The sequence below is a fragment of the Lepus europaeus genome, chromosome 11 (assembly GCF_033115175.1).
Source record: "Lepus europaeus isolate LE1 chromosome 11, mLepTim1.pri, whole genome shotgun sequence".
NCBI classification, from domain to species: Eukaryota; Metazoa; Chordata; class Mammalia; order Lagomorpha; family Leporidae; genus Lepus; species Lepus europaeus.
The window spans coordinates 14,051,730-14,063,787 of record NC_084837.1 but is presented as its reverse complement, the minus strand read 5'-3'; the positions used below and the strand labels follow the sequence as shown (position 1 = coordinate 14,063,787).

Below are 12,058 nucleotides of genomic sequence, written 5' to 3'. Positions count from 1 at the left end.
TGACATCATCTGTGGGACAGGGAGGGGGACTGGGGACTGGTGTGAACAGACAGCTAGGGGATGCTTTGGCCCTATAGGCTCAGGTGAGGCTATCCAAGAGCCCACTCCTGTAGCTGTGGTGGGTCACTCAAGTTCCACCCATCTGGCCTGAAAACTGCTGGGCATTGTGGTTACTGGGACAGAGAAATCTATCCGGATAGGATCGTTGTGCTGGCAGTGCCTACCCCCACTGCTCCTTCCTGCCTCTGAGACCCAGGTCCTGGGAAGGAACCATACTGGACAGGCAAACAATGACTTGGCTTAAGCATCAGAGGACCATTTCAGAAAGATATACCCAAGAAGCTCCCCATGTGGCCTATAATCATTGCCCACGGCAGTAACATACACATCCCAAAGATTGGATACAGGCATGGGGATGGGCCATGGCCCAGTCCTCCAGTAGGGACTTAGAGCCCCCCGTGGAGAAGAAGCCCAGACACAGGAGGGGATTTGGCAACTTTTTGGGCTCAACTGAGGCTGAAGCCCTCAGATGTGGGCTTCAAAGACCAGCCTGGCCGAGGCATGTGGTGGGGATGGGATGTATATGAAACCAACTTACAGGTGCCATGGCCCATGGGTTGATCCCCTAATTTGCACTGATCAGGGCATTCCTGCAGCTTAGGCTCCAGTGGTTCCATGGCCCACATGAAGCTGCAAGGCTCAACGTACCTGTAGAGTTGGCTGGCCCACCAAACCTCCTTTGCTGCTTCATTGTGGTCCTCAGCACTGGTCTTGCAGTGAATCTGATCCATGCCCTGCTCAGATGCCTGGTCCCCAGTGTCCCCCCAACTTCTGCTCACATGTGTAAGGCAACCCAGAGGTGCTATGGCCCACCTTGGACAAGTGGATGCACTGACCCATGTAAACCTCCCTCTCTTTGTCTCTGTACCAGGCCAGGGTTCCAGGTGGATCATTCTGCATTTCAAAGGCCAAAGAGGCACAGATCACTCAGGAGAACTGCCTGAGGTTTCCTTCTAGTATATGGATGAGTCCCCTATTCAGAACTCCATCGGGTGACCCTCCCAGACCCCCTGTTGCCCCACACAGGCCCAATGACACCCTCTATCCACTCACCTTGGACACAAGATCAAAGAATGCCCCACCAGGCAGCTCATCCCATTGGAAGACACAAGGGGAGGAAAGGAGCTGAGGAAAGAGCCTTGAATGCGGCCCTGTAACTAGGACAGCAGGGAGCACACAGCATGTCCAAGGAGGAAGGAGCTTGGGGTGCATGCAGGATGAGCAGCTGCTCTTTATGTGGACCTTGACCTGGCGTGTGGGGACCAAAATATCTCCAGACCCAGGGTCTCTGCCCTTGAAAGGCATCTGGTTATGCCAAGTTCCTCTTGCACCACTGTCACTAGGCTGGGCCTCAGCGTAATCCTATTGAGCATGATTTTTAAGTCATCATCTCTCTTCAAGACAGTATGAGGTCTCATCATTGACCCAACCCCAGGAATCACACCATGGGAAGTACCTGGTGGCATACTATGTCCAGGGCCCAAATGAACTGGCTTACCTTGGCCAGTCCCAGAAATTACCTTCACCAATTGGACTCACAGCACCAGCACCTGAGCTGCTGGGGCCTTGACCACAGCCCTTGTTCTCAGAGTACTGGCCCCCATGGGTGCTTCCCTGCTGACATCATCTGTGGGACAGAGTGGGTATTGGGTGTGAACATATAGCAGGGCCAGAAAGAGTGAACTTTTTCCAGAGTGTTCTTTGGCTCAGTTGGCCCAGGTAAGGCTTCCAGGAGGTCAACCCTGTAGGCATCTTGGTTTGAGCAAACTCTGCCCACCCTTGCTGGAAAACTGCTGGGCCTATTGGTCACTGACCACCTAGGGCAACTCTGGCTGGGTTACATGCTTGAAGCAGCTAACCCCACTGATCCTTCCTCTCTCAAGACAGAGGTCCTGATTAGTACCTGGGCTGGAAAAACAAGTGCTGGCCCAGCCTTGGCATCAGAGGACCAGTGGCATGAGATACACCTAAGAATTCCCTAGTTGGGACCTGGGCCTATCAACATGGCATCTCTCTCCATGGCCAGGCACTGAGGTGCAGGCTGTGTGTACAAACTGCATCCTGGGAGCTAAGGTTGTACACACTGGAGACAAATTCCTCTTTCACACACTGCCCACGGCAGTCCCACTCACATGCCATAGATGGAGAAAGGGATTTGGCCTGGACCATGGCCCACTCTTTTGTGGGGCCTTGGTGCCTCCCGTGTGGCATGGGACCCTTGGACCAGGAGAGGCCCTGACATCCTTCATGGGCTCAACTTAGTCCAAAGCCTAACCATGTGTCAAAGGAACATCAACTCTTGGCAGAGGCAAGCAGCAGGGATGGGGCATGCTGGGCACCACAGTATGGGTGCTTTGGCCTGGGTGTTAGCACCTACCTGCCTGGGCACTGGCTGCAGCATCTCTATGTCCTAGGCTGCAGTGACCCCTCAACCCAAGTGAAGCTTTCAGGCTGCCAAGCAACTGCAGAGTGGGCTGCCCTGCCAAAACTCCCTCATTGCATAATGTGGTCTTTTGCCCAGATTTTCTATGGTATCTTAGCCTTGTCCCCATAAGTAGGCCTGATCCCAGTATCCATCCACTCTGGCCAAATCTTCAAGGCAACCCAGAGTCTCTCAGCCCACCTGGAAAAAATGTTGGCACTTGCCCCGCATGAACGCAGTCCATGATCCTTTCCCATTTCTCAGTTGGCCCCTTTACGAGGCCAGGGATTTAGGCAAGGTGTGCTGGGCCTCAGAGCCCATAGGGTCACAGCTTGCTCTGGAGTACAGCTCAATACTGCCTTCCTGTGTCTCCGCGGGGTCCACCCATAAGATTTCTGTCAGGTGACCCACACTTCACTCAGCTCCTCCACAGATGCCCCATGATACTCACCATCCACTCATCTGGGCTCTGGGACAAAAGGGTGAACCACTGGGTAATACATGACACTGAAAGAGACAAGAGATAAAAGGATCTGAAGAAGGAGCTGCCAGCAGTGCTCCTCAGTCAGTCAGTGGGAGCCCATGCCATGCCCAAGGAGGAAGAAGCTTGAGTGGATCCTGCAGGACCAACAGAACCTGCCTGAGGACTGTATCATGGCCTGGGAGCCTCTAGGTCTCCAGTCCCCACATTCTCCTCTCCTGGAAGGCTTGTGTGCACCCGGGGTTCTCTTGACTATTATCCCATGCTGGGCCTCAGTGTAATGCTACTGAGCATGATTTTTAAGTCATCATCTTTCTTCAAGACATATTAGGTCTTGTCATTGACCCAGATCCAGGAGCCAGACCACAGGAAGTCCCTGGCACCATCCCACATCCAGGGCCTGGATGGATTGGCTTACCTCGGGCAGTCACTGTCATTTCATTCTCTAACAGGGCTTTACACCACTTGCTCATTGCCTGCTGCACCCTTAAACACAGCCCTGCTCCAGGGGCAGTGGAAGCCACTGGGGCTTTCTTTGGTGACATCATCTGTGGAACAGGTATGGGGACAGATGTGAATAGACAGGAGGCACACATAGGGTACACTGGCTCCCAGCATGTTTGGGCCCTGTCAGCCCATTTGAGGCTTCCCAAGAGGCCACCCTATAGGCATGGTGATTCAGCAAGCTCTGCCCACCTTGCCTGTAAACTTTTGGGCCTGCTGGTTACTGGGCCAACAGGGCCACTCAGGCCTGGTTCCACTGCCATAAGTAATATCCCTCACTGCTCCATCTTGCCCTTAAGACCCGGGTCCTGGCCAGGACCTAGGCTGCACAAGGAAGCACAGGAACAGCCTTGGTATCTGAAGACTGGTCACATGAGACATACCCAAGGAGGCTCTCTGGGGCCCTAGCCCAGGCCACATGGCCTCCTAGTCAAGGCCAGGGCACTAAGGGCCATGTTGCGTGCACAGACTGGATTCCAGGAGCTCAGGCTGTGTTCCCCGGAGACACATTCCTCTTAATGTCACTGTCCACTGCAGTCACATACACATCCCCAAGATGGGGTACAGGCAAGGGACTAGATCATGGCCCTGTCCTCTACTGGGACCTTGGTGCCTCCAATGGAAGGGAAGTCCAGGCCCAGAAGAGGTCCTAGCATCCATGTTGTGCTCAACTCAGGCTGAGGCTCAGCCATGCAGCCTGCGAACGCCATCCCCTGGCCAAGGCAAGTGTTAGGGATAGGGCATGCCTGGCAACATCCTGTAGGTGCCATGGCCCATGGCCAGTACTCCTGTACCATGCACCAGCAAGAGCATTCCTGCAGTTTAGGCTCCAGTGGCCCCATGACCAACGTGAAGCTCCCAAGCTGACAGACACCTACAGGGCTGGCTGCTCTGCCAAACCTCCCACAGTGCCTTGGTGTGGTCCGCGTTCCAGGTGTCCTAGTAACTTTGAGCCCTGCCCCAGCTCAGAGGCCTGATTTCCAGTGTCCACCCATATCCAGCCACACCAGAAGGGCAACCCAGAGCCACTATAGCCTACCTAGAACAACCAGAGGCACCAGCCACATGTGGTCCCTCCCCCAGGGACTGTTTCCATTCCTCTTTTGGTGCCTGAAATAGCCCAGGATCCAGGAAATCATTCTGCATCTCAGAGCCTAAATAAGCACAGCTTACTCAGCAGGAGAGTGCCTTCCTATATCTCCATGGGTCCCCACCTCAGGCTCCCATTGTATGACCTGCCCAGACTACCTGCTGCCCCACATCAACCAATGATACCCTCTATCCACTCACCTATAACCCCAGGTCCAAGGGTGTCCCACTGTACAGCTTGTTTCACTGAAAGACAAAGAGGCAAAAGGAGGTGAGGAAGGTGCCCCCAGGATGTCCCAGCAACTCGGGTAATAGAAAGTACAACCAAGCCCCAAAAAGAAAGATCTCTGAAAATCATACACAAGCAGATGATCCTGCCTGCAAACCATGTACTGGTCTGGGGGCCTAAGTCTTCAGTCCTGAGGGACTCCTCCCCTGGAAGGCACCTGGTTAACCCAAGGTCCTCTTGCATCACCATCACTAGGCCGGGCCTCAGCATAATCCTATTGAGCATGATTTTTAAGTCATCATCTCTCTTCAAGACAGTATGAGGTCTCATCATCGACCTAACCACAGGAACCACACCATAGGAAGCCCCTGGCTCCATCCCGTGTCCAGTGCTTAGATGGATTGTCTTACCTTGGGCATTCACAGCATTTCATTCTCCAATGGGGCTAGCACCACCAGCTCGTGGGCTGCTGAGGCCTTGACCACAGCCTTGCCCTGGGGCACTGTATTCAATGGGGGCTTCCTTTAGTGACATCATCTGTGGGACAGCAATGTGGACTGGTGTGAATAGCACCAGGGGCAAGTAGGGCACACGGGTCCCAGTCATGCTTTGTTCTGTTCTCCCAATTGAGGCTGTCCAGGAGGCCACCTGTTAGGTGTGGTGGATTGGCAAGCTCCACACACCTTGCCTGCAAACTGCTGGGCTTGTTGGTCAGTGGGCCAAGAGGCCACTCTGGCCGGTTCCCACTGCTAGAAGTGGCATCTCACTGCTCCATCCTGCCCCCCAACACAGGTCCTGGCCAGGACCTGGACTGAATAAGCAATCTCTGTCACAGCCTTGGTATCTGAAGACTGCTGATATGAATCACACCCAAGGAGCCTTAGCCTAGCAACACAGCCTCCTATTCAAGGCCAGGACACTAGGGGTCAGGCTTCATGCACACACTGGATCCTGGGAGTTCATGCTGTGTCTCCCAGAGACACATTCCTTTTATAGTCACCACCCACTACAGTCACACATCCCAAAGGCAGAGTACAGGCAAGGGGATGTTCAATGGCCCAGTTTCAGTGGGGCCTTGGAGCCTGCCATGGAAGAGATGAAGCCTGGGCCCATGAGTGGCCTTGGCATCCATGTTGGGCTCAAATTACATCTAGGCCCACCCATGTGGCTCACAAACACAAGCCCCTGGCTGAGGCAAGCAGTGGGGATTAGACATGCTTGGCAGCACCATCCAGGTGCCATGGATCCTTGGTTGGCATCCCACTACCAGATACCAGCCAGAGTATTCCTGCAGCCTAGGCTCCAGTGGCCCTGTGATACACTAGAAGCTCCCAAGCTGCCAGGCACCTGCAGATCCAGCTGCCCTGACAAACCTTCAGTGCCATGGTATTCTTAGCCTATGTCTCCCAGTGAATCTGATCCCTGCCCTGCTCAGTGGCACGATCCTCTGTGTCCACTCACTTCCAGTCACACCGGCAAAGCAACCCAGAGCCACTATAGGCCATTGATAACAAGTAGAGGCAATGGTCCCATGTAAACGCTTCCTCAGGGACCATTTAATTTCTTCAATTTGCCCCCACACCAGGCCATGGGTCCAGGTTTGTCACTCTGTATCTCAGAGCCCAAAGATGCACAGCTAACTCAGGAGCACTGCCCAAGGCTGTCTTCTAGTGTTTCCAGGATGAAAGGAGGTGAGGATGGAGCTGTTAGTGTAGCCCTGCAACTCAGATATCAGGAACATACAACAAGCACAGGAGGAAGGAGCTTGCAGTTCATACAGCATGAGCAACCACTCCTTCCTGAGGATTTCAACATGGAATGGGGGGCCAAAATACCTCTAGTCCCCAAGGTCTCCTCCTCTGGAAGGCACCTGGTTACTCCAAGGTCCTCTTGCACCACTGTAACTAGGCTGGGCCTCAGAATAATTCTATTGAGCATAATTTTTAAGTCATCATCTCTCTTCAAGTTAGTATGAGGTTTCATCATCAGTGCAATCACAGGAACCATACCATGGCACCACGGCACCCAGCTCTAAGGCCTGGATGGATTGGCTTACCACAGGCAGGCCAGTATGTTTCCTTAGCCAAATGGACTCAAAGCACTAAGTCATGGGCCGCTGGAGCCTTGATCACAGCCCTTGCCCTTGGAGTACTCAACCACGTGGGAGATTCCCTGTTGACATAATCTGTGGGACAAGGTGTGAGTCTGGCGTAAACAGACAGCAAGGGCAGGAAAAGGTACATTGGTTCCAGAGTGTGCTTTGGCCCAGACAGCCCAGGTGAGGCTTCCAGGAGGCCACACCTATAGGCATCTTGATTCAGGCAAGCTCTTCAAACCTTGCTGGAAAACTTCTGGGCCAGTTGGTCACTGACCAGATAGGGCCCTCTGGCTGGGTCCCCGTGTCTGAAGCAGCTAGCTCCACTGAAACTTCCTCCCATGACCTAGGTCTTGACTAGCACCTGGGATGGAAATGCAAGCACAGGCTTTATGTTGGCCTCAGAGGACTGGTGGCATGAGATGTACTCAAGAGTTCCTCAGTGGGGACCTGAACCTACCAACACATCAACTCCATCCAGGTCTGGGTACTCAGGGCACATTGCATCCTGGGAGCTCAGGCTGCACACCTCATAGACACCTTCCTCCCATGGTCGCTGCCCACCACAGTCTGGTACACTTCCCAAAGACAGAAAAAGGGTTTTGGCCTAGGCCATGGCTCAATTTTCATGTGGCCTGTGTGTGTCATATGCAGCAGTGGGAGCCTGGGAGCAGGAGTGGGACCTGATATCCTTTATTGGCTCAACTCAATCTGAAGCCCACCCATGTGGCAAGGGACAAAGTATTTGTCAGGCAAGCAGGGAGCATGGGGCATGCCAGGCACCATTGCACAGATGCTCTGAACTGGGTGTGGGCACCTCCTTGACCAGGTATTGGCTGGAGGATCCCTGAGTCACAGGGTCATTAGGCCCTGTGACCCATGTGAAACTCCTGGGTTGCCAAGCACTATCAGAGCCAGTTGACATGTGAAACCTCCATCCCTGCCATGGTATCCTCAGCTCAGGCCTCCTACTGAACCTAAAACTAGCCTCTACACAGAGCCATGATCTCCAGTGTTTGTCCACTTCCAGCCACACTCACATGGCAACCCAGAGCTGCTTCAATCCACCTAGGACACTGGCCGCAGAGGAACCCTCCCGCAGGAACATTTGTCATCCCTTGGTCTGCCCTTGCACCAGGCCAGAGTTCCAGGTAAGGCAATCTGGACCTCAGAGCCCAATGGGGCACAGCTCATCATGAGCACTGCCCGAAGCTGCCTTCCTAAATCTCCATGGGTCCATACATGAAGTTGCATCAGCCGATCTACCCAGAAGCCCCTCTTACCAACACAGGCCAAATGACACCCTCCAATCACTCACTTAGAACGCTAGGTCCAAGGGTCCTTTGTAGGACAAATCTGCTCACTGAAAGACACCAGGGGATGAAAGGAGCTGAGAAAGGAGCCCCTAGCACAGCCCTACAACTCAGACAGTAGGGAGCATACCCCACTTCCAAGGAAGATGGAGCTTGGGTACATCCTACATGAGCAGCCTCTCCTGACTGAAGATAGCATCATGGCATGGGGAGCCTCAAGTTCTACAGTTCCCAAGGTCTCCTCCCCTGGAAGGTATGGGGTTACCCAAAGTTCATTTTACACCACTGTCACTAGGCTGGGCCTCAGCATAACCCTATTGAGCATGATTTTTAAGTCATCATCTCTCTTCAAGTCAGTAGAGGACTTTTTGGCCCAGTCCTAGGAACCACAACACTTGAAGCCACTGGCATCATTCCATTCGAGAGCCTGGATAGATTGTCTTACCTAGGATAGTCATGGACGTTTCCTTTGCCAACAGGGCTAGCACTAGCAGCTCATGGGCCACTGAGACCTTGATCAGAGCCTTTGCCCCTGGGGCACTGGAACCCACAGGGGTTTTCCTTAGAGATATCATGTGGGACAGGGGGCTGGTCACGTGGGAACAGACAGCAGGGCAAGCTCTTGTACACTGGTTCCAGGTCGTGCTTTCACCTCGTGAGCACATGGTTGGTTATGCAGGAGGCCACTCATGTTGGCTTGGAGTGTAGGGCAAGCTCTGCCCACCTCACCTGCAAACAGTTGGGCCTGTTGGTCACTGAGCCAAAGAGACCCACTCAGGACACATTGCATTGTCTAGAGGGGCTACCCTCATTGCTCCTTCCAGTCTCCTACTCCAAAGTACTCTCTGGGACCCGGGAAAGACAACTAAGCGTAGGCACAGCCATGGAGGACTGGTCTCAGGGAAATCACCCAAAGAGGCTCCCACAGGTCCCTAGGCCTAACAACATGGCATTTCAACCAGGCCTGGGCACTCAGGTTCAGGCTGTGTGCACACACTATATGCTGAGAGCTCAGGATGTACACCCTGAAGATACTTACTCCAAGGATCACTGCAAACCACAGACTGTAAACATTCCAAACACGGGATACAGGCATCAGGCTGGACCATAGCCCATTCCTTCCATGGTCAACTGGTCCCGGCAATGGAGGTACAGGAGCCTGGGCCCAGGTGGGTTCATGGCATCCTTGTGGAAGCTCAAACCACTTGGAAGCTCAACCATGTGGCATGCAAATGACAGCCCCCGGACAAGGTAAGCTATAGGGAAGGGCATGCCTGGCAGCACCCTGCAGCTGCCCTGGCCTGTTGAACTTAAGTCAAGTGTTGGCACCCTGCCGACCAGGCATTGGCTACAGTGTCCCTGCAACCTATGCTCCAGTGGAGCTCCCAGGCTGCCCAATACCTGCATAGCCAGCTGTCCTGCCAAACCTCCCTCCATGCCTTGGTGTGGTCACTGCCAGGCCCTCCTATGGAATATTAGCTCCATTTCCATGCAGAGATTCTATCTCCAGTGTCTGCATACTTCCAGTCACATGAGCAAGCCAACCCAGAGCTCCTACAGCTCACAATGGCCAAATGGTGACACTGGTCCCACGTGACTACTCCCTCAGGAACCGTTTCCAATCTTGCTTGGCTCAGCATTCAAATAAGGCATTCCAGATCTCAGGGCCCAAAGGGGCACAGCTCACTCAGGAATACTGCCCAAGACTGCCTTTCTGTTTCTCTGTGGGTTCACTCCAAGGGCTTTCTTCAGCTCAGCCTAAAAAGATCCTCTGCTCCCATGCACAAGCCTAATGAACCCTGCCATCCACTCACCTGGGACCCAGGGCACAAAGGTGCCTCGCTGGGTAGTAGGGTTCACTGTAAGGCACAATGGGCAGGGCCGGCTCTGTGGCATAGTGAGTAAAGCCATCGCTTGCAGTGCTGGCATCCCATATGAGCACCGGTTTGAGTCCTGGCTGCTCCACCTCCAATCCAACTCTCTGCTGTGGCCTGGGAAATCAGTGAAAGATGTCTAAGACCTTGGGCCTCTGCACCCATACGGAAGACCTGGAAGAAGCTCCTGGTTCCTGGCTTTGGATTGGCTCAGCCTTAGCCATTGCAGCCAATTGGGGAGTGAACAAGTGGATGGAAGACCTCTCTTTCTGCCTCTCCTTCTCTCTCTGTGTAAGTCTGACTTTCAAATAATAAATAAATCTTTTTTAAAAGGACACAATGGGGAGAAAGGAGGTGAGGAAGGTTCACTCAGTATGGCTCAAGCCATTGGTGCACAGGGAGCACAGATGAAACCCAAGTAGGAAGAAGCTTTGGCAGAACCTGCATGAGCAGCTACTCCTGCCTGGAAACTGCATTCTTGCCTGGGTGGCCTCAGGATCTCCAGGCCCCAGGATCTCATCTCTTCTCCTGGAAGGCATCTGGGAAACCTGGGGCCTTTTGCACAACTGTCACAAGGCTGGGCCTCAGAGTAATCCTATTGAGCATGATTTTCAAGTCATTATCTCTCTTTAAGACAGTATGAGTCCTCATCACCCACCCAACCCCAGGAATCACACCAAGGGGAAGCCCCTGGGGCCGTCCCATCTCTAGGGCCCAGGTGGATTGGCTTACCTCAGGCAATCCTAGAACTTCCTTTTCCAGAACCAGCTCATTGGCCTCTGAGGCCTTGACCACAGCCCTTGTCCCTGGGCACTGGGCTCCATCGAGCTTCTATTGATGACATCATCTGTGGGAGTGGGAGGTGGGCCAGTGTGAATAGACAGCAGGATACACTGGTTCCAGGCTAGAATATTCTGGCTTTGGCCCCATTGGCTCAGATGAGGCTACCTAGGAGCCCACTCCTGTAGGTGTGGTAATTTGGTAGGTTCCACCCATGTGGCCTACGAATGCTGGGCATTGTGGTCTCTGATAAAGAGAGGGCCACTTAGGTAGGACTGTCCCTCTGGAAGCACCTACTCCTATCTCACCTTCCTGCCCCCTAAGACCCAGGACCTTGTCTGGAACCAGACCAGACTGGCAAGCAATGACTTGGCCAAAGCCTCAGCATTCCATTCCAAAGAGACACACTCATTGAGCCCCCCATGAGGCTCTAACTACCAACACTGCATAGTTAGTCATGCCCAGGGGTTCAGGTGCAGGATGGGTGAACACAGCAGATCCTGGGAGCTTAGGAAGTACCCCCAGGAGACACTTTCCATTCCACCCACCACCATTTCATACACTACCCAAGATGGGGTATGGGCATCTGACTGGATCATGGTTCACTCCTCGGTGTTTCTTGTGGAGAAGTGGGAGCCCTGGTTCAGGAGGGGTCATGGTATCCTTGCTGGACTCAACTCAGTCTGAAGCCCACCCATGTGGCATGCTAATGTCAGCCCATGGATGAGACAAATGGTGGGATGTTGCATACCTAACATAACCCTGAAAGTACCTTGACCTAGATCTTGGCTCACCCTCATCAAGCATTGCCTGGAGTATCCCTAGGTCCTAGGGTTCAACGGCCTCACGACACTCATGAAAATCCCAGGCTACCAGGCAATGGCATAGCAGGTCGCCCAGCCAAACCTTTCCTCTGCCATGGTATCTTCAGCCTGGTCCTTCTACTGAATCTAAAATCTGCAACTGAAAGAGACCTGATTCCCTGTATCTGTCCACTTCAGTCCATACCAACAAAGCAATGTAGGGCTGATGAAGCTAATCTAGGACACATGCAGAGACTGGTCCGATGTGAACCTTCCCCCAGGATCATTGCCATTCCTTGCTCTATTCTTCTCTCCAGACCAGAGTTTTAGGTAAGACGATCAGGACCTCAGCGCCAAAGGGGCACAGCTCACAGGAGCATTGCCAAAGCTGCCTTGCTAATTCTCCCT

At 53.4% G+C, this 12,058-nt stretch overlaps 1 long non-coding RNA gene and 6 other non-coding genes across 7 annotated transcripts; all 7 read right to left on the bottom strand.

Moving 5' to 3' along the window:
- Positions 1-1,406: 1,406 nt before the first annotated feature.
- LOC133770677 (small nucleolar RNA SNORD115) lies at positions 1,407-1,487 on the bottom strand. The gene has a single exon (XR_009867380.1). It is a non-coding gene; the product is annotated as a small nucleolar RNA SNORD115 (small nucleolar RNA).
- On the bottom strand, positions 1,461-3,494 carry LOC133769363 (uncharacterized). Its single transcript, XR_009867200.1, has 3 exons — positions 3,382-3,494; positions 2,934-2,989; positions 1,461-1,687 (listed from the first exon to the last, which is right to left on the bottom strand). It is a non-coding gene; the product is annotated as an uncharacterized LOC133769363 (long non-coding RNA).
- LOC133770734 (small nucleolar RNA SNORD115) lies at positions 3,231-3,310 on the bottom strand. Its single transcript, XR_009867435.1, has one exon. It is a non-coding gene; the product is annotated as a small nucleolar RNA SNORD115 (small nucleolar RNA).
- A 1,549-nt stretch (positions 3,495-5,043) lies between the features above and the next one.
- Positions 5,044-5,124, bottom strand: LOC133770715 (small nucleolar RNA SNORD115). Its single transcript, XR_009867417.1, has one exon. It is a non-coding gene; the product is annotated as a small nucleolar RNA SNORD115 (small nucleolar RNA).
- Positions 5,125-6,696: 1,572 nt separating this feature from the next.
- LOC133770767 (small nucleolar RNA SNORD115) lies at positions 6,697-6,777 on the bottom strand. The gene has a single exon (XR_009867465.1). It is a non-coding gene; the product is annotated as a small nucleolar RNA SNORD115 (small nucleolar RNA).
- Positions 6,778-8,491: 1,714 nt separating this feature from the next.
- LOC133770750 (small nucleolar RNA SNORD115) lies at positions 8,492-8,568 on the bottom strand. Its single transcript, XR_009867450.1, has one exon. It is a non-coding gene; the product is annotated as a small nucleolar RNA SNORD115 (small nucleolar RNA).
- A 2,078-nt stretch (positions 8,569-10,646) lies between these two features.
- LOC133770754 (small nucleolar RNA SNORD115) lies at positions 10,647-10,727 on the bottom strand. Its single transcript, XR_009867454.1, has one exon. It is a non-coding gene; the product is annotated as a small nucleolar RNA SNORD115 (small nucleolar RNA).
- Positions 10,728-12,058: the final 1,331 nt, after the last annotated feature.